The 19,253-nt window shown below is 35.7% G+C and overlaps 1 protein-coding gene across 8 annotated transcripts in view; it reads right to left on the bottom strand.

Moving 5' to 3' along the window:
- NRG3 (neuregulin 3) overlaps positions 1 to 19,253 on the bottom strand; it is a 1,050,833-nt gene that overhangs the window by 115,573 nt on the left and 916,007 nt on the right. The window lies entirely within an intron of this gene.

The following is a 19,253-nucleotide window of genomic DNA, read 5'->3' as shown; positions in this document are numbered from 1 at the left end:
CAAATGAATAAAAACTATCCTTAAAAAATAGAATACCTAAATCTAGCAGTTGGAAAAAAAGTATAATATATCACAACTAAGTTGGCTTTATTCTAGGATTGCAAAACTGACTTAACACTTGAAAACTAATCAATTTAGCTGACCACATTAATAAACTAAAGGGTAAATCATATAATGAGATCAACAGAGTCAGAAAGAGTCTTTGGTAAAATCTGATGCAAATTTATAATTTAAAAAAGAACTTTGCAAACTAAAAATAGAAAGGAATTTTCTTATTGTGATAGCAGGTGGTATTAAAGCCATAAGCAAACATCATAATTAGTGATAAAATGTCAAAAGATTCCACTCTGAGATTGGGAATAAGGAAATGAAACATAGTATCACTATTTTTAATCAATATTGTACAGGAAATTCTAGCCAGTACAGAAAGACAATAAGAAGAAAAAATATTTACATTTAAGGATAAAAAATAAGGATAAAAATTATTCATATGATATGATTTAATAGACAATCCAAAATATCTACAGATAAATTATTAGAAGTAATAGTAAGTATAGTAAGGTTGTTAGATATAAAGTCAGTGTATAAAAATCAATCTAATTTCTCTACAGCAACAACAAAGAACAATTTAAAAAGTGATACTGTTTTTAACAGCATAAAAATTTAAATATCAAGGGATAAATCTAACAAAGGTGTGCAAAACCTCTGGGCAGAAATCTATAAAACATTACTGAGAAAAAGTTTAAAGAAGATCTAAACAAGTGAAGGGCTACACTGCGATCATAAATTAGAAGATTTAAGTTTTAAAGATTTACAAGTACTTTCCTAACTCATCTGCAGCTTTAATGTAATTTCAGTGAAACTCAAGATAATTTTTTTCCATTTTTAAAAGTTGATTGTAAAACGTATACAGAAACACAAATAGCCCAGGATAACCAGGACACCCTAGGATAAGAATAAGTTTGACTTACTTGATCTTACAGAAATACAGACTTATTATAAAGCTGTAAATTATCTTATGTAAGTGATTACTGTAAGAAACTGATAAGAAAATCCTTTAGTAAACAAGTGAGAGATCTAACAAATACTTCACACAGGTTATCAGAATGTCAAATAAATATGAAAATGTACTCAGACTCCCATTTCGGAAAGACAAATGAGATACTATTACACATAGAGTAGAATGGCAAAATATTAAAACTAGGGACCATTTCAGATGTGGGAGAGAATATAGAGTAACAGAAATTTTTACACAATTCTGGTTGGAATGTAAATTGGTTTAACCTCTTTGGGAAAATAAATGACAAAACCACTGAAAAAAAAGGTTTGCATTATCTGTTAAATGTGAAGATAAGTACACTCCGTGGCCCAACAATATTAAATGGAAATGAATACACGTTTATACAAATATGGCTAATGAAATGTTCAAGGCAGAATTATTTATAATATTCTAAGATTAGGAAAAATACAAAGGCCAATGAACAGTAGAATAGACGAATAAATTATTATATATTCATACAACGAAGATATATTCAAATATGTATATTAATATACAATTAATAAGGCTAAATTAAACCACAGTGTTCAGGTGAGAAAACGCTAAACACAGGCAAGAAAACAGATACCATAATAGGATATTGATTGATTTTCTTTTTTTTCTTTTTGAGAGGATTCTGTGATTTGGAAGAGGCAAGTGATTGGTTTCTAAATAGCCAGCAGTGTTTATTTCCTTGAACTAGATGGTTACGTGGTTTTGTGCTTTATATTAAATGTTTAAACTTCACACTTACCATTTTATACACTTTATATATTCACATTTTTAAAAAAAATTTTTTTCTATACATAAAGGCACTAAAGTTATTTAGGAAAAAAAATTGCCTAGGAGGGAGATCATGTATATTCTTAATATTTTCTAATAAGGTTTCCATAGCAACTCAAGTAGCATTTGAATAGAGTCTATTAAATTCACTTGAAGTATTGGCTTTTCTGGCTAGCTGCCTTCAGTCTCAAAAGAGAAGTCCTTCAGACTGGCAGAGCGATGTCACAAGCTATCTTTGTCAAAACAGAAGATCTATAGACCAGCAACAACTCCTCTAAGGCTGAATTAATTGAAGATGTTGAGAGCAGAGTGCTTCTCATCAGCAGGACTCTTGAGAAAACCTCCTATAGAGATTCCTTCAGAGGAAGTGTTGAGCCATGTCAAAGCACCCAGTGACCACCACTGCTATTTCATGGTTAACTCCACCTTCTAGTCTCCAAAAGACAATGAATGAGACCTGCTTTAGGTTGAAGGTAGTGATTTTGCAACCTCACTACTCCTTTTTGTTTTCTGTTTGTTTGTTTCTGCCAGAAGCATGGCTGCACTAAAGTAGCTTATAGAATTTTAATTTATGTTGAGGATTCTATAAATTAGAATTGGCCCCTTAAATATAGACCATTCTAATTTTGGAATACCCACGTGCTCTATGTAAACAGTTTGCCACTGGGTGACACTGACCACCTACTTTAGTATTCTGTCTGCTAAACCAACCTCTGCATGGCAAGACCTAAAAAAATATCAAAATTACTACATCTAAAAATTAATTCTTAATATTTAACCTTCCCTCTTCAAACTTCCTCCTCTCAAGGTCTTGTCCATTTTAATAAGTGGCAACCAACCTTCCACTTACTGAGTCTGAAACTCTGGAATTATCCTTGATTGCTCTCTCTCAAACACATTATCTGATATATCAGCAAATCCAGTACATCTCTCCCTTCAATACAGATCCAGAATCTGACTTTAGTTCACCTACTCCACTGCTGAAATTTTTGTGCAGGTCACCATCATGCCACCTCTGGACCTTTGCAATGGCCCCCTACATGATCTGTCTGCTTTCCCATTTGATAATTCCTGCCTTTTCTCAAAACATAAGCCTTAAGACAGATTTGGTCATTCTGTTGCTCAAAACACTCCAAGGGCTTTCCATTTCATTCATAGCCAAATTCCTCACTATAACCCATAAGGACCTACCTGATCTGGGTTTCTATAATTTCTCTGATCTCATATCCTATGACAGTTCCCCATGCTCACTTTGCTGCAGACACACAGATTTTCATTCTTGAATTTGGGCTTTCCTCTGCTTGTAAATCTCCCCAGAAATCCACATAGCTTGTTCTTTCACTTCAGTCTTTAGTGTTACTTTCTCAGTGAGTCTCTCCCTGTTACTCTTTTTAGAAAATCAACTCCTTGTACTGACACTCCCTACCTTCTTCTCCACTTTTTTTTTCCTCCTTAGGACTCATTAGAGTCCTACATGCTTATTTGTCTTGTTTATATTGTTTCCATTACTAGAATATTAGCTCCACAGAGGCAGGAATGTCTGTTTTAATCATTCTGCATCCCCGATGTCTATTCAATGATTGGCATTTAGTAAGTGCTCATACATTATTGTTAAATAAGTAAATGACTAAACATTTGCCAAAATGTATCACACTGATCACTTATACTCCAAGAGTGAACAATTGTTCCTTAAAAAGATTTTCTGTGGTCAAAAAGGTTAGGGGACTTTGCAAATTCCATTTCGCCCTTGGAGTTCCATAAAGAATATTTTCATATTAATGCATATAAGAATTTATATAATTTGAAAGCAAATGTTTAATTTTTTTTAACACAGCACTTCCTCAACATGTTTGACCGTGGAATTCTCTTTTGTACATATGTAACCACATATTTATTTTTGAATTTTATACCATATGAGTGTGTGCCTTTATGTGTGTATGTGTGTGTGTGTATAAAACACCACTTAATATCTCTAAAGAACACACCTTAAGAAATTCTGTATTAGAATACAGAATTGGATTTGTCTCCAAGTTCAATTTCATTGAACCAGTTTATGCCTCTTCATAATTTCTAATTATCTGGCTCCATTTAGTCAAGGAAAATAGCACAAAAAGAGAGCTCTTATAGTCTTCGTTCACTGTACTGTGATGTCATGATGTGTTAGTATTTCTTAAAAAAATAATCTGTAGATTTATCTTGCAACTTAAATTGTAACTTAAATAAATGTAAATAAATGTGTCTTATTCGAAATACCTCAGTAATGCAAACTGCCCTTGTAAAAATAACTGAAATGCCAGCCGGGGAACTGGGTTTGACTTCTGTCTCTACCACATATTAGTTTGACATAAGTTGTAATTATTTCGATTAGGCTCTGCCTTTGTTCACAAAGAAGAACAGGCTTACAGATCCCCCACATGCTCAGCTTTTCACATAGTCCAGTTTCCTCATTTGTGAAGTGGTGTCAATATTTGCATCAGAGAAGATTAACAGAGATAGAGTTTGTACAGGCTCTGGCATAGTGCCTCGCTCATTGCAGTTGCTGGGAAAATACTAGTCCCTTTACCTTCCATTAATTGTCTGTTTCAATACAGTAAATTTGGCTTTACAAAACGAGCTATAAACATAAAGTACACAAAATACAACCAGATGAATATACCTGTGATTTATACGTGTCATGCTTTCATGCACATTTTTCTAATTACCTTAGAGCAAATTATAAAACAAAGCCTCCAGTTGAAGCTCAATTATGATTGCCGATTCTAACAATTTGCTCTATACAGAAGGAGTTAGAAAACTTAATTGAGCCAAGTTCTCTCTAATTTGCGATAAACTCTTTCAACCATACTTTTTCTTTAGTTTAGTTTTTCAATGTGAAAGAATTTTAAACATCATCTAGGTAAGAATAGAATAACACTTCCAGTGGAATAGAAGGTGATGCTAGGGTATGTAAAGGCATTAAAAGTTACTTAATGAAATCCAGTCTTCCAACAACATTTAATAAGAACCTGCTATATCCTCATCTCTGAGCTGGGCACAGGGGACCCACAGATAAATGCAGCACAGACACTCCATGAAACTAGCAATGCAATATTGGGATCAAAGAGTAGGAACGACTGGGTCTTGCTACACCGTATCTTCAGCCAGATCAAGATGGATGCAAAGACATTTTCCAAGAAACTGAATTTCCAAGAAATTTCTGAAGGGTGGGAACTACATCTGTATTAAGGCATTTTTGTTAATTAAAATGGTTTTACAGAGGTGTCGTCAAACCTCAATGAGGTCTTCCAGAATCCTCACTGAAGAAGGAATACAACTACCTAGTTATCTAGATGTAAACAGCACTGGATTAAAAGGATGGGAAATTTAAATTGGCTGCTGTGGAAAGATACTAGCACTAAGGATGGAATTATAAGACCATTCCTAATAGCAGGTAGTCAATAGATGCTTGCTGTTGATTCCTAGCTTTGTCTCTAGCTACTTGAGTACAAGCAAGTCTTTTAACATCGTTAGGCATCAGTTCATAATAAAACTAGGAATCTGGATGCCAGACTCAAATGTCTCAAAGATCACTCTGACCCAAGTGACTATTACAACTAGTCATAGAAATATTCTAGATATATTGATGGCACTGGAAACACTAAACCTCTAACTCCTGAGTGTGTTGGTCCCACTATTCAATTCAGTAAGTCAGTTAGAAAAGATAACATGATGCGTTTAAAATGGTTTTCATTTCACTGCAAAAACCTCAAAACATATTGATCCAATTTGAATTTTAAAAAGAGTTCAGATTTGTCACAAGTATATCTCCCTTCCTACAAAAGGACTTTCAAACTCATATATATGAAAAGTGTTGCTGGTGAGAGTTGAGCTCCAAGAGAAAGAAAGAGAGAAAGAGAGAAAGAGAGAAAGAGAGAGAGAGAGAGAGAGAGAGAGAGAGAGAGAGAGAGAGAGAGAGAGAGAGAGAGAGAGAGAGAAAGAAAGAAAGAAAGAAAGAAAGAAAGAAAGAAAGAAAGAAAGAAAGAAAGAAAGAAAGAAAGAAAGAAAGAAAGAAAGAAAAGGGAAATTGAGGGCATGTAAAAAGAAGACAGATGATAGGAGAAAAATATAATCCACTCTTCTATGAAACAACGTCGAAACCAAGGAAATGAAATCATCTTTATTTCATGAAAGCATATCTTTGATAGAAAAATGCAGAAGGATATAAAAGCTCTTATGGCATTTTCAATAATAGATGTTCATACATATGAGTTAGCATCTGTGTGTGATAGAATCTCAAACTGAACCAGATCTTAACCACTTTCAAAGTTTAAAAGGGGGCTCCATTTCCAGGTGACATCCAGGAAAATTTCCCCATAAGAAGTTCTATAATTCCTGATTTCATCAAAATCTGGATGTTACAGTGCTCATACTGCAATTGGCTTCCAATATATATTTTATTTTAAAAATGTTTTTGAAGTTCAGTACTGACAAATTACAGTTTGTATTTAGTGTTAAGCATGCAGTCTCACTTTTTATATAAATGGCAGTTCTACAAACTGAAGTTACTTTTTAAACCAGCAGAAATGGCAATGTGTTCATAATATATTTAATGAATAATAGTATTAATAACCTATTGCTCTTTCAATAATGGTAACTTGACAGTACCATCAGCTTCCTAGGATACTGAGTATAATAATTCAATATCCCCCTGCACATCGTAGGCCTCAGAGAACAGTCTAGCTTCTCCAAGGCTAAATCCTTTAATGTCCATGGTTCAGCTACTAGAACATCATGCCTTTGCAACCTTTGTCATAATTCTGTTGGAGCACTCAGTGATTTCTCAGTAGTAAAATACATAAATGGCCACGCATGGGGGGGAGAAAACTTTATATAAAGTTACAGGGAAGAGATTATTCTTTATGGATAGAAGATTGACTTTACCAAATCTAAGACATTTTTCTGTCATAACATTAAGCCAAAGAAAGAAGATTTTGAAATTTGCAACTGTAGTTCTGAGATTGCAATCCCATTTTTACAACTAACCACAAACATTGAAGAACATCCATGCCTGTCACATGCGCACGTTGTCAGTGCGCGTTATCTAAAAATCAGAATGACTGAAAGAGTTCAAGTTATTATAAGGTACAATCAATACACACAAAAGAATCTATGTGTTTTCTACTTGATAGACAGAAAAATGGGTTAAAACAGATATGACAAATGATAGAAGTAAATGTAAAGTCTTACATTTTGAAGGTAAATCTATTATATAAACAGAGGCTGGTAAAAGGCCTAGACTAGTTCCCTAAAAGTGACCCAAAGATATTTTTGTCAACTAAAAACTACATTGGACAACTGCAGCTTCATGACACCAGTGCCTTTTTAAAAAAAAAAAAAAAAACTCAAGGCAATTTTTAATGGTAGATATATAAAACTAGGCACAAACCCATTATGTTTGTATCTCTTACACAACTATAAAGCCAAAACAAATTACAAAATAAATCTAAACAAAATTCCAATACCAATAAAACTCAACAACAATTAAAAAAAAACAGGATTGCACACTATACCCTCTACTATGTAAAACGTGCATATGTATTTAGGAAAGTGGCTGGGGAGAAAAAAAAAAAAACCTATAGAAAACTGCTTAAAAAATGACCCCTGGATGGAGATCAAATAAGCAAATCATATTATAAATTGAATGAGTAAAATTACAGTGTTCCAAGAATGAAAGAGAAGATAAATTAAGATATTTTGGAGCATTTACAACACATGGGCTACTCTACGTTTATGATATGCATTATCTCATATAAATTTCAAAATACCTTGGGAAATAGGTTTAGACTTCTGAAGAGGTTCTGACAAACCATAGTTCTCCAGAAAAAAATGCGCAGGAAAGAAAGAGTTGAAAATAATATCAAAACAAGTACTTTTGACCCTTGAGCAACATAGGAGTTAGGGGCGCTGACCCATCACACAACAGAAAATCCGTGTATAACTTAGAGTTGGCCCTCCATATACACAGTTCCCCTGTATCTGAAGATTCAACAACTGAGGAACATGTAGTACTGTAGTCTTTACTATTGAAAAAATTTCAGGTATAACCCTTGCCGTTCAAACCCTGTATTACTCAGGAGATAAGATTTATAGATAGGCCATGATAACTATCTTGAGGTATTAGATGGAATATTAGGCAAAGGAACAGTTTAGAGAACAGATATAGGTTGACTTGAGAAACTATTTTCATCCATTCCAACAGTTGTTGGAATACGTACTGTTATTATCCCTGTCTTTATACAAGAAAACGGAGGCCTACGGAAGTTAATGTAACCAAAAGTCACAACACTAGTAAGTAAAAGAATTAAGATGAAGTCCCAGGAATTCATGACTTTAAGGCACTGGTACAGGGAGCCAGGCTTCCTTTCAATATAAAGAACTGATCAGTTAAAAGGGACACGTTCAACCAGAAAGATTATGGTGTGTTCAAGGCAGCAAGTGTGACTTTGTTTGAGAATGGCGTGGGCAGAGGAGATGAGGTTAGAGAATTGAGTCAAGATGGGCCTAAGATGCACTGGTACTTGGTATACTCTGCTATCCCAGGCTTCAGAAGGCTGCCATGGTAGAATCTGACAAAAAATCAGGGAACAAGGTAAGATTTCCTTAGACAACAAGGATTCCAAGACCCTGCAAATAATACCACAAACACCTATTCTATCCATGCAAAAGATTTGTCATTTTCCTTGGCTGTGATAGGCAGAAGGTCTGATTTCGTGTGGGGCTTAGGAGAGACGGAGGTCCACATCTGGAGTAGCTGCTGCCCCCTCTCAACTGTATCTCCTCGGCAATGTCCTCAGAAGGCAACCAAGGAACCAGGAAAGGGCAGGTGTCGGGAAAGTGCTGGACGTGACTGCCAAAGCAAATAGCTGGTATACCCTCTATTTTGGAGGGTTTATGAACACACACGCAGACACAGACATGCAGATCAGTAAACAAACAGGGCAAACACAGTGCAACACATTAGGGAATGAAGAAAGGGAGGACGTAATCTAAGTGACTAATAGATGTCAATAAATGAATACATGGTTTGTTATATCATCCATCTTTATATTAATGAAACTTGAGAGAGATATTAGTCTTCACACATGTGGATGGATAGATGGATGGATAGAAAGACAGAGATAGCCCATATCCCACAGCATATAGAAGATGAAGTCAAGATCTGATGCACATCTGCCTGGCTTCAGGGTATATATATTTCTCCATTACACTGCTTGAATACCATAGCATCTCTTTTTCTCAAAGCTATAGAAAAGTGGAATAACTGAAACACTGCTTTGATTCCATAGTACAACTCCAGAAAATAGATACCTTATTTTTTTTTTCTGGTAGGAACAAAAATCTCCCTATTCTCATACAAACATGTTTATGACTGAAGTTAGCAGCCTGAATATCACGAGGAAATGAATAGGTGGTGAACAGATAAAGACACAGCTGTTAGTACTTCATTAATATGGCCTTGAATGGCATCTTTTGGTAAATTAAATGTTACCCTCTTTCTCAAAAGCTGATCAACTAAGTTATCATGCTACCATTTATTTTCTGAAGCGTCCATATTTGAAATGTTAAGCCATTTCACCCACAATAACAACTTGGCGTTAAAATATTTCAGTTGCTCTGACAGCAGGACCCATCGTGCTCAGAACGGAGTTCATAGGTTGCATTTGCCACGTTAAACAACTATACCTTCCCAGAGATAATCTGGAAACAGCTTAGTAGTATTTTTGACTAATTCTCATCATGTAACAAGCAGAGTTATCCATGGAGATTCACACAGCACTCTTACTCCAATTTCCCCTGCTCGTCACCCCCATTAATTCTGCTTATCTTTTTGCACTCCTTATAACAATTTTAATTCAGCCTTCCTGGGGAGTGAAGTGTGAAATAGAAATGGGTCGGGAGGGGGCCATGCCTCACCATGTGTACAGCCCTAAACCTAGGGTTACCAGATAAAATATTCAAAATTGAGTTGATTTGGATTTTATGTAAGCAACAAATAAGCTTTTATATAAATATGCCCCACTAAATTCAACAACATGTCTATACTAAACAATTATTTGTTGTGTATCTGAAATTCAAATTTAAGTGGATGCCCTGCATTTTATTTGCTAAGTCTGGCAACCCTACCCATCATGCACTTTCTATAGCTGAGGCCCTGGTTGAGTATATGTATGTCCTCAACTCAGTATGATGGAAATATTAATAAAGGGAAGGCAGCCATCCTGCATAACCAGATTGAAGATATAAAGACGTCTCTTTAGAACCAAATTCTGAAAGGGGATCTCCAGACTTCACAGATATTGCTCTTTTTAGAGAACTGACCCTGAAAACTTAGCTGACATTTCCTGGAATGCCCTGGAAAATGGACCCCATTCTATTAGATAACATTAATGTTCAATTTCCCCTTTCCAGAAGTATCAGAGTGATGGAGACAGACTAAAGGGAAACCTCAGATGGCATCTGGGTCAGAAATCCACATCACTGAAGTCGCTCCCAGGAGGAACAGTAGTTACAATAGCTCATTTGACTGAGCACTTAATAAGTGCCAGGCTTTGCGCTAAATGCTTCCTATGCCTTATGTATTTTGATCTTTCCAACAACCCTCTGAGATTGATTAGGCCATCATCCCACTTACACAGATTGGAAGCTGCAAGATTAGAGATGATAAATCTCTGGCCCTAGGTCATACATTTACTAGAAGGTAGATCCAGAATTAAATCAAGTCTGCCTGTCCCTTTATGTCAAAGTTTCTCACCTTGTAGGCAGAGACCTCCTACGTCAAATGTTAAAACCAAGAGCCTGGGGTCCATCCAGAACTACCTAATCAGATATCTAAAGCCGAAAACAGGAATTTACAGCTGTAACAAGCTTCCCAGGGCCCGGGATGAAAGTTAAAGTTGAAAGCTCTTGAATTATGTTATTTTGATTATGTAGGTTATCCCATTATTCTGTTTCTCAAACTGCAACCATGACACTCACAGAAAGCACAGACCTGTCAGCAATAACGACCAATTCATGAGCTATTCTATGAGAAGATACCTGGTCAATCAGGATCCTCTAGGACACTGGCCCACTTCTAGGGCTGTACAGAACACCTGAATGTGCTGAAAGCCACACCTTTGAAATGCTACCCTTCCCTCAAAGAGCAGTTCAACGTCCATTATGGCCATGGCTCTGCTCACTGCACCTCAGCCCCACTGCTTCCCCAGGTGTTCTTCCTTTGCTTATTTCTCTATGCTTGACACAGATAAATGGGCATTCATCTATATAACGTTGACAGAGTTGTTCAAAGAGCAAGCATTTGGTGAATATTTGAAGTAAAATCCTGAGCTTGGCCCAATAGCTGGGATTTTGCATGCAGTGTCTTCAGGCAACCTCTACACACAGCTACTGACAGAATAAGCTATTTAAGGGAAATCTGATCACTCCCTGCTTGAAACTGCTGAAGGCTCTTTCACAACAAGATAAAGTTATACTTCTTTCAAAGTGCATCCTAAGGTCATCATAATCTGCTGTGACCTGACTGACCAGCCGTACCACCTGCCACACTGCCTTTCATGTGTATTACTTTCTCCAATTACCTGGGTCTTGCCATTTCCTAAAATCCTCATGCTCTTTCATCTCTTATTTATCTGTGTTCTTCATTGTTCCTTTCCCTCATCTTCCCTTCTGTCATCTCCCAGCTGCAGGAATACTTTTTATCCTCCCACATAAAGACGTCCCTAACTGTTCAAATGAGATGTGGGTACGCCTTCCTCTCTGTTCCTTTCTCCCAGGACTTACCAGAGTATGGTCCCTAAGACCCTAGCTCTAAGAAACATGCTTCTCTGGAAAAATAATTCAGAAAATGTTGCCTCCTATAATCTTCTTCCTGAGAGTTATGAATAGATAGAAGTATACCAAAGGCTTTGTGAAATCGTGCAACAGAGGTACAGAACCTAGTGTTTCCCACATGTATGTGAACTCAAACCCTATTTACATGTGTGAGTATGAACCAAGTATTAACATCTTGCAGATGTTTGAGAAACCCCTTCTTGCATTTTGTAAAAAAATAATAATAATAAATAAAAGAAACACCAAAACTTCAATTAAAGTCTTTTTTGCACTGAACTGCGATGATTGGTTTGCAAGTCTGTTCCACACACTGAAATGTGAATTTCTTGAGAGTCTGTTGTACTTGTCTTTGTGTTGCTCTGGGCTGGCACATGACCTGATTTTCCAAAAGGGCTCCACACATTCCAATTGGCTGAACCACTGAGAGCTCACGAAGTAGACTCTCTGTTTATTGAGAAGCAGCAGTATCATATTCACTTTGCTGCATCTTCAGATGTTCTATCCATCATCCTTTTTTTTCCCCCTTTCTTCTATTCCACAGATTCATCCTGGCTCCTGAAGCAATGGTCAGGGAGAATGGGATATAAAAGCCCATTTGTTTTTTTCTGTTTTTTTTTTTTTTTTTTTTTTGCAATACACGGGCCTCTCACTGTTGTGGCCTCTCCCGTTGTGGAGCACAGGCTCCGGACGCGCAGGCTCAGTGGCCATGGCTCATGGGCCCAGCCGCTCCGAGGCATGTGGGATCTTCCCGGACCGGGGCATGAACCCGTGTCCCCTGCATCGGCAGGCGGACTCTCAACCACTGAGCCACCAGGGAAGCCCAGCCCATTTGTTTTTGTAACCTCTTTGGGATTTACTTTCCAATGACAATCTGAACTTCTTTGTTCTTTTTTTTTCACTTTCTTCTTTTTTCTAGAACATTTCAGAAGATCTTTGGAACCTACTATCAACTAATGCACATTTTAGATAATTGGTATATAAATGTAATTAACTTGATACTGGTTAAGATCTCAAATTCTTTTGAGTCCAATTTGACAATCCAAAGGCCAATCCTTTCTGTTAGATCTTAATTCAGTCTGTTAGAGTACAATCACGCTTCATAAAAAGTTCAATAATTTTATGTGTCTAATCTATGTCTTTTTTTTATTCCATTAATAAAAATGTTTCCATAGAGGCCATCAAAAGTTCCACTCATGGCTGATCTTGATCCTCCATATAGCATTTTATTGCCCCAAATCTACTTACCATTAAATTGGTATAATCCATGCTTCACCATATTACAAAAGAAGTTGATGAGAGCCTACCCAAGGTTTTGCTAGAGTCTATATATTCACTTTCTACACAGAAACTCCCAATCTACTCATTTCGCAGCTTTATGAAAATTTTCCTAATATCAATGTAGCAAAAATATAGTGGTCCTATGTCACCTTTCAGTGAACACTCCTGCTTTTTCCAATAGTTCACAACAAATACGTTTCTCAGTGTCTACCTACAAAACTTCATTAACCAATTCTGGAATCCATTCTATAAAAGTATTTACAAAAATGTCCATTTTCTCTTTTGTAGAAACCATAATTAATATATCTGCATATTTTTCCAGTGTATCTCTTGGTTGTAGCCATTCCTCAAAGAGGATCACTGAAAGCGTTTGATTCCACCTGAAAATTCTGTCTAAAATAAACTAAAATTCTGAATTTAGTTTATGTGATGAAGTAGTCATGACTTTGTTTAGAAACTTTTACTTCTAAGCACTGGAGGTACCAATATGTGCAAATGACAATTGGCTAACGATATATAAAGCCAAAATATTATCCTTATACACATGGCTAGGAAGTCTTGGGAAAAAAACAAATCAAATCAAGATATCTCTTATTAGAAAGAAAGTAAGTAAGGAAAGAAAGTAAGGGAGGGAGAGAAGGAGGAAGAAAGGAAGGAAGGAAGGAAGAGAGAGAGAGAAAGAAAGAAAGAGAAAAGAGAAAGAAAGAAAGAAAGAAAGAAAGAAAGAGAAAGAAAGAAAGAAAGAAAGAAAGAAAGAAAGAAAGAAAGAAAGAGAAAGAAAGAAAGAAAGAAAGAAAGAAAGAAAGAAAGAAAGAAAGAAAGAGAAAGAAAAAGAAAGAAAAAGAAAGAAAGAAAGGAAGAAAGGAAGGAAGGGAGAGAGGAATGAAAAACCTTGGAGGTGCTTGTGATTAAGAGAACCTTATTATTAGCTCTTGTACTAACACTTACGATAAAAAAAAATCATAGTATAAGGAGAGGGAGTGGTCATATTGCTAAAGAGAAAAATAAGTGAGCAAACAAGATTGTGTAAGTGTTCCTTAAGCAGCATTTTGGGAAACCATTGAGGAGATGGTTCAACTCACTATGCCATCTGGTACATGTCTCTCATCAGAGGAGATGGACGTGTAAGGCTTTTATACCACAATGGCATTCAACAGCAGAGGCACCCAACTAATGTCACTCAACCCTCTGTAATCACCACGAAACCTTCAAATATTGATACACTACAACTTCTGTAGATTATTCTACATGAGAAACTGAAATTACCAGCCAATGGGAGCCTTTTGTTACACATGACAGTTAAAATTCTGAATGTAGAGCTATAAACTGGCATCTGGTTCATTTTCATTTTTTGTAGCTTGGATAAAGTGAGTTACTACCTAAGATTATCACGACCTCATGGTACTTGGAAAACATTACTTCTAAACTTTAGGACTAGATGCAAAATTGCATTGTCATTTGAAAGATTGCCAGAGTACAACCTCTCTTGAGTAATCCTGAAGCCTTCATGTGTTAGGTGCTCAGCAGCTGGTCACCAGCAGAATTCAAGAACTCTGGAGGAAGATAGACTCTGGTTCAAATCCTGTATTTTCCACTTGCTCTTTGGATGAGATATTCCATCTAAATAAACCTCAGTTTTGCCATTTATAAGATAGGGATATAAATAGTTTCTACCTCATGCTTTTCTTTTTTTTTTTTTTGAGAGTGCAATGAAATAATGTAAATTTGGTGGCACATGTCAAGTATTAAATAATGGTAACTTACATTACTCTGAGACATTTGCTTTCTCATGTGGTTTAATATAAGAAAAAACTAAACAAGTACCCTTTTGAATGAATCCCCTATACAAACACATTTATCCATAAATTAGCATTTTATTTTATAAGAAAACAACATATTCACGTGAATAAAAACATTTCTGTTCCAAGTAAGTCTAATTCAGAGATTTCAGCCTAAAAAAGGGGGATCCTCATTTTTATATTTCTAATGCTGTTTCACAAATTAGGGCATACACATGAATTCATTTGACTGACATATGAGCTTGTTAGATTTCAAGGAACACACACCAATTCATTCATAATAAGCAGTGTAGCTTTAAGGAAAGTATCCCCACCTCATATCATCTAAACAGAATTAGAAACTGGTCATTTCTCAGGAGATAATCTTCAGTGCTTACTAAAATATCCTAAAAGTATTCTTTTTTACATGAGGGGATGAAGATATACTAAATATATGGTGAAGTTTGAAGTAATAACTTTCTCAATTCTGAACCTACACATATATTTTAGATGATAGACATTTCTAACCCTCTCCTTATAGGCAACTCAGTATTTCTTTTGTCTTCTTTTTTTAACTTCAAAACATAGGATTATTTTAGAATATCTTTTTAAGATTATAGTTAAAAAATCTGACTTTTCCCAAGTTTTATAAATCTTTTGATTAAAAAAATATATACCAGAGTTTACTTAGACTGCATAAATATATTATGCTATCCTAAACACAATATCAAATCACAAACGACATTTAACTGGCAGAGTTCATTTTATTTTTTCATATGAGAATGAAAGAAATTTACATAAAAGATCTCCCACACAATCTTCAATTCTCCCTGTGGTTTGCTAATACATTTGCAAATGGCACTGCACCTGCTTTTATACAAACATCTTTGATGCCTAGAGCATCAAATGCATCAGGGCATTGTCAGAGACACAGCTGCGTAACAAATAGCTCAAATGGATATAATGAGATATGCTCCATGACTGAGCACCTGACACAGTAGTGAGATATTTCTCAGATGAGAAATCCCTCTTCATGATCAATGCACCTTCCAAACTTGGCCAGTCTGACATGCCCTTTGACATCTGTCTTGTCTGGATGATTGGTTGGATTTCTCACACAACTCAATGAGTACTTGTGCTTAGAAAGAAGTTTGTACCATCTCCTGATCTATCCACGCTGTGAGGGAAAGTTCGAATATCTGACCTTAAAAATATCAATTTTCCCTCATGCATTTATGAATGAGTAGGTCAAGTCATGACTTCAAGAAATATTTTTTGATTATTGGTTTACTATAAACCCTTTTATTTCAAATTTTTTTACAAACACAATTTTGTGTTTTTATGCACCTTCAAATTCCTGTCCTAACTATGCCAGTTAACTGTATTTTTTTAAACTGATACTGTATTCTAGAGCAGTATTTGTTGTTGAAATTTGCATTGTTCCAATCCCAGTGGCATCATTAAAAAAAATTTCATGAATATAATTAAGGAAAAATCTTTTTGAATGCTGACAGTTTTATGGACATTAGGCTTGGCATGGTTTATTCAATAGGATAATTATTTTACTGAAGTTGATGTCCTCTCTTCAGTCCTCAAGTAGTGACACTAGGGAGCTCAGAGACACTGACTGAAATAGCAAGGCTCCCACTAATGTGGAAGCAATGTGCGGCTAGTCTAAATTTGGACTGGAGCAACACTTGGTACAGCTTATCCACTTTGGCTGGTACCCAGCTTAAATTTCTCCCCTCCTGGGAAGATGTTTCTGAATTTCCCAAGCCCATTTAGTGGCTTTTGTTTCATTGTATTTTGCCTATGCCATTTTAATAGCACTTGTTATGTCACCTCAACTATGTGTAGCTTTCTCTACCTTTAATTTCAGAACCTTTAGTCATTAAGGGAATGTGGATTATATATCTGCATGTTCAATATCTTATACATATGGTATATAGTAAGTGTGATAAGTATATGTTGATTAAATAATAGTAGGATTCTTGCAGTATATGATTTGAAGTTCTCTGCTATAAATAAGAATTTGTTGAACTTTCTGATGTGTTTATGTTTTGAGTCTGATCAGTAGGAGTGCACACATGACATGGCCATTGGGAATAAAAAGACTTGGGGAAAAGACACGTGTGCTTCAGATCATCACCTTGTGATCAAGTCAAGGAAACATGAAATTAACATTGCCCAAAGCAAGAATGATGAAAGTTGAGAAGAAAGGTATTCTGAAATTCATTAACACAGAACTGGCATTAAATACTTGTAGGCACACCAATAAACTGACATAATTAAATTTATAGAGAATATGCCTACATTTCTGCTTCCCAGCTACATTTATACCTAGAGATACCATATTATTGTGATGATATCATCTCCCATGGGACAAATTTTACCCATATGGATTCTAAAATTACAAGTTAAATCTGAAAATACTTATTCCCAAAGCAAGAAACAGAATATTATACATTCAGTTAGAGCAAGCTGTGGGGGTGAACAGGGTCTAGAATTAGTGAGGCCAGTGAAAACAGTTTATTCATTAAGTCTATAAACCTATTTATCATTCCAAATACTCCTTCATCATTTGCCATTCTCTATGCATACTAAGTACTCCCTTTGACTCTGACCTTGCCCAACCCCTTCTCTCCAAGGCAAACTCTACTGCTGGATTCACATATTGAGAATCCATTCCCTGTAAAGCTTTATAGCTATAATTTGACTTCACCTTTTATAAGACTCATTATAACATCAGTTAGGCTTGAGTTTCATATAGATGAATTACACAATAACCTCTTATTTTTCCCCTACTGGTAACTAAATTATTTTAAATATTTTAAAACAGACCTCTTAATACATATCTTGATTCCATAGCAAATTGTTATACTATAAGGTATAAGTGGCACTGAAAATCCTCAGGGAAAGCCCAATAGGATAATGACTCATCCATTTCTTTCAACAGTGATAATTATTATTTATGTAGCAAGTTTAGTTTACTATAACCGTGGCCATACCATTTGTGGGGTTTGATGCTATCCCAGTCCCACACACCACCAGGCAGTGTTTCTTATATCTACAGTCATTCTACTACATAACTTCTGGAGCCTCTATTCTCTGAGCCAGCAATCACCACAGTCTGGTGGAGCAAATTTCTCTACTGATTAGGCTAAGTACCTGCTATCCTCAAATGACTGTTGATGCTCAACTTCCATGCTGCTAATCCCCACCATCATCAGTAAATAAGGAAAGTACAAACCACATGTCCTTCTCAACAATTTATACTCTACCACGTGACCATGCCCATGGTTTTCTGCAATTCTTGGTTCATATGACTACAACCTTCTCTTCATGCCAACAACTCGTTTGAGGACTCCCATGGTGACTACTCATTAATTCCATTCAGATTAGCGAATCCCTATTCATCTCGTTACGCGTCTACCTTACATTCCATAATGCTTCATTTCAATATTACCTTGAATTTCATTGTCCTTATGAGTTTTCATCACATCTATCTACCAAAGCCCCAAATCTGCCGGAATTGAGCTATCTGCTTTTTCTATGATCCAATACCTAGATAATAGAGCACTAATGAGTAATATCACACAACAGGAAGATCAATTTTAATATGTATGTCATCACTAACCTCTAATTAACCCTCAAAACTTCCAGAAATATAACTATCAACTTAACATCTTCTCTCAGATATATCAAAGGCAACCAGAACTCAAAATTTCCAAACCTAATCTAGTAAAACATCTCCCATAAATCTGTTCTTCTTCTAGTCTTCTTTTTCAGAAAATGGGCCCACATTTTATCTAAATATGCAAACTACTAAACCCTGCAGTCATCCTTGAAAGTCTCCCTTTTCTAACCTTCAACATCAATTCCTCTCAAATACTGGTTGCTATCACGTCCCCAATATCTGCCAGTTTTTCCTCTCACACCTTCCATTATCACAGGAGTCCAAGCTAATATCATCTTGCCCCAAATAGGTCTTAAGAAACTTTAAATTTTATATTTATCAGTTTTATTACCTAATTATCATCTGAAAGATTCCTAGACTGTAAGTTCCATCAAACCAGCTTTTATGGTCCATTTTTGCTCACTATTTTATCTGTAGCATGTTGCATTTTTTCTTTGCTTAGAGTGAGCAACTGATAAATATTTGCTGAATTAATGGATAAATGAAAACAAGCAAATTTGTCAGTATTATCACAGAGAACATATGCAGGTATAAAGCAAGTATTCACATCTATATCATATAAGAGAAAAACCTGAAGTTCAACAAAAGCTGAGCAAGGAGAACCTATGAATTTGGATTCAAATTTGGGTCCTCAGTTTCACTAACTTTAACTCCTGAGTATCTTTCTATTTTAGTACCATGATGCCTATCAATCCTATGGAATGCTTTTTCTTTTCATTTACTTATAATATAGACTCAGAAAAGTATGTCCAATTCTTAATGTAATTATCTATGAGTATAGAAAATAAATTACTGTGGAAGGTATTCTAAT

This window comes from Lagenorhynchus albirostris, chromosome 16, assembly GCF_949774975.1.
Source record: "Lagenorhynchus albirostris chromosome 16, mLagAlb1.1, whole genome shotgun sequence".
NCBI lineage: Eukaryota > Metazoa > Chordata > Mammalia > Artiodactyla > Delphinidae > Lagenorhynchus > Lagenorhynchus albirostris.
This window is presented reverse-complemented; position numbering and strand designations above follow the sequence as displayed.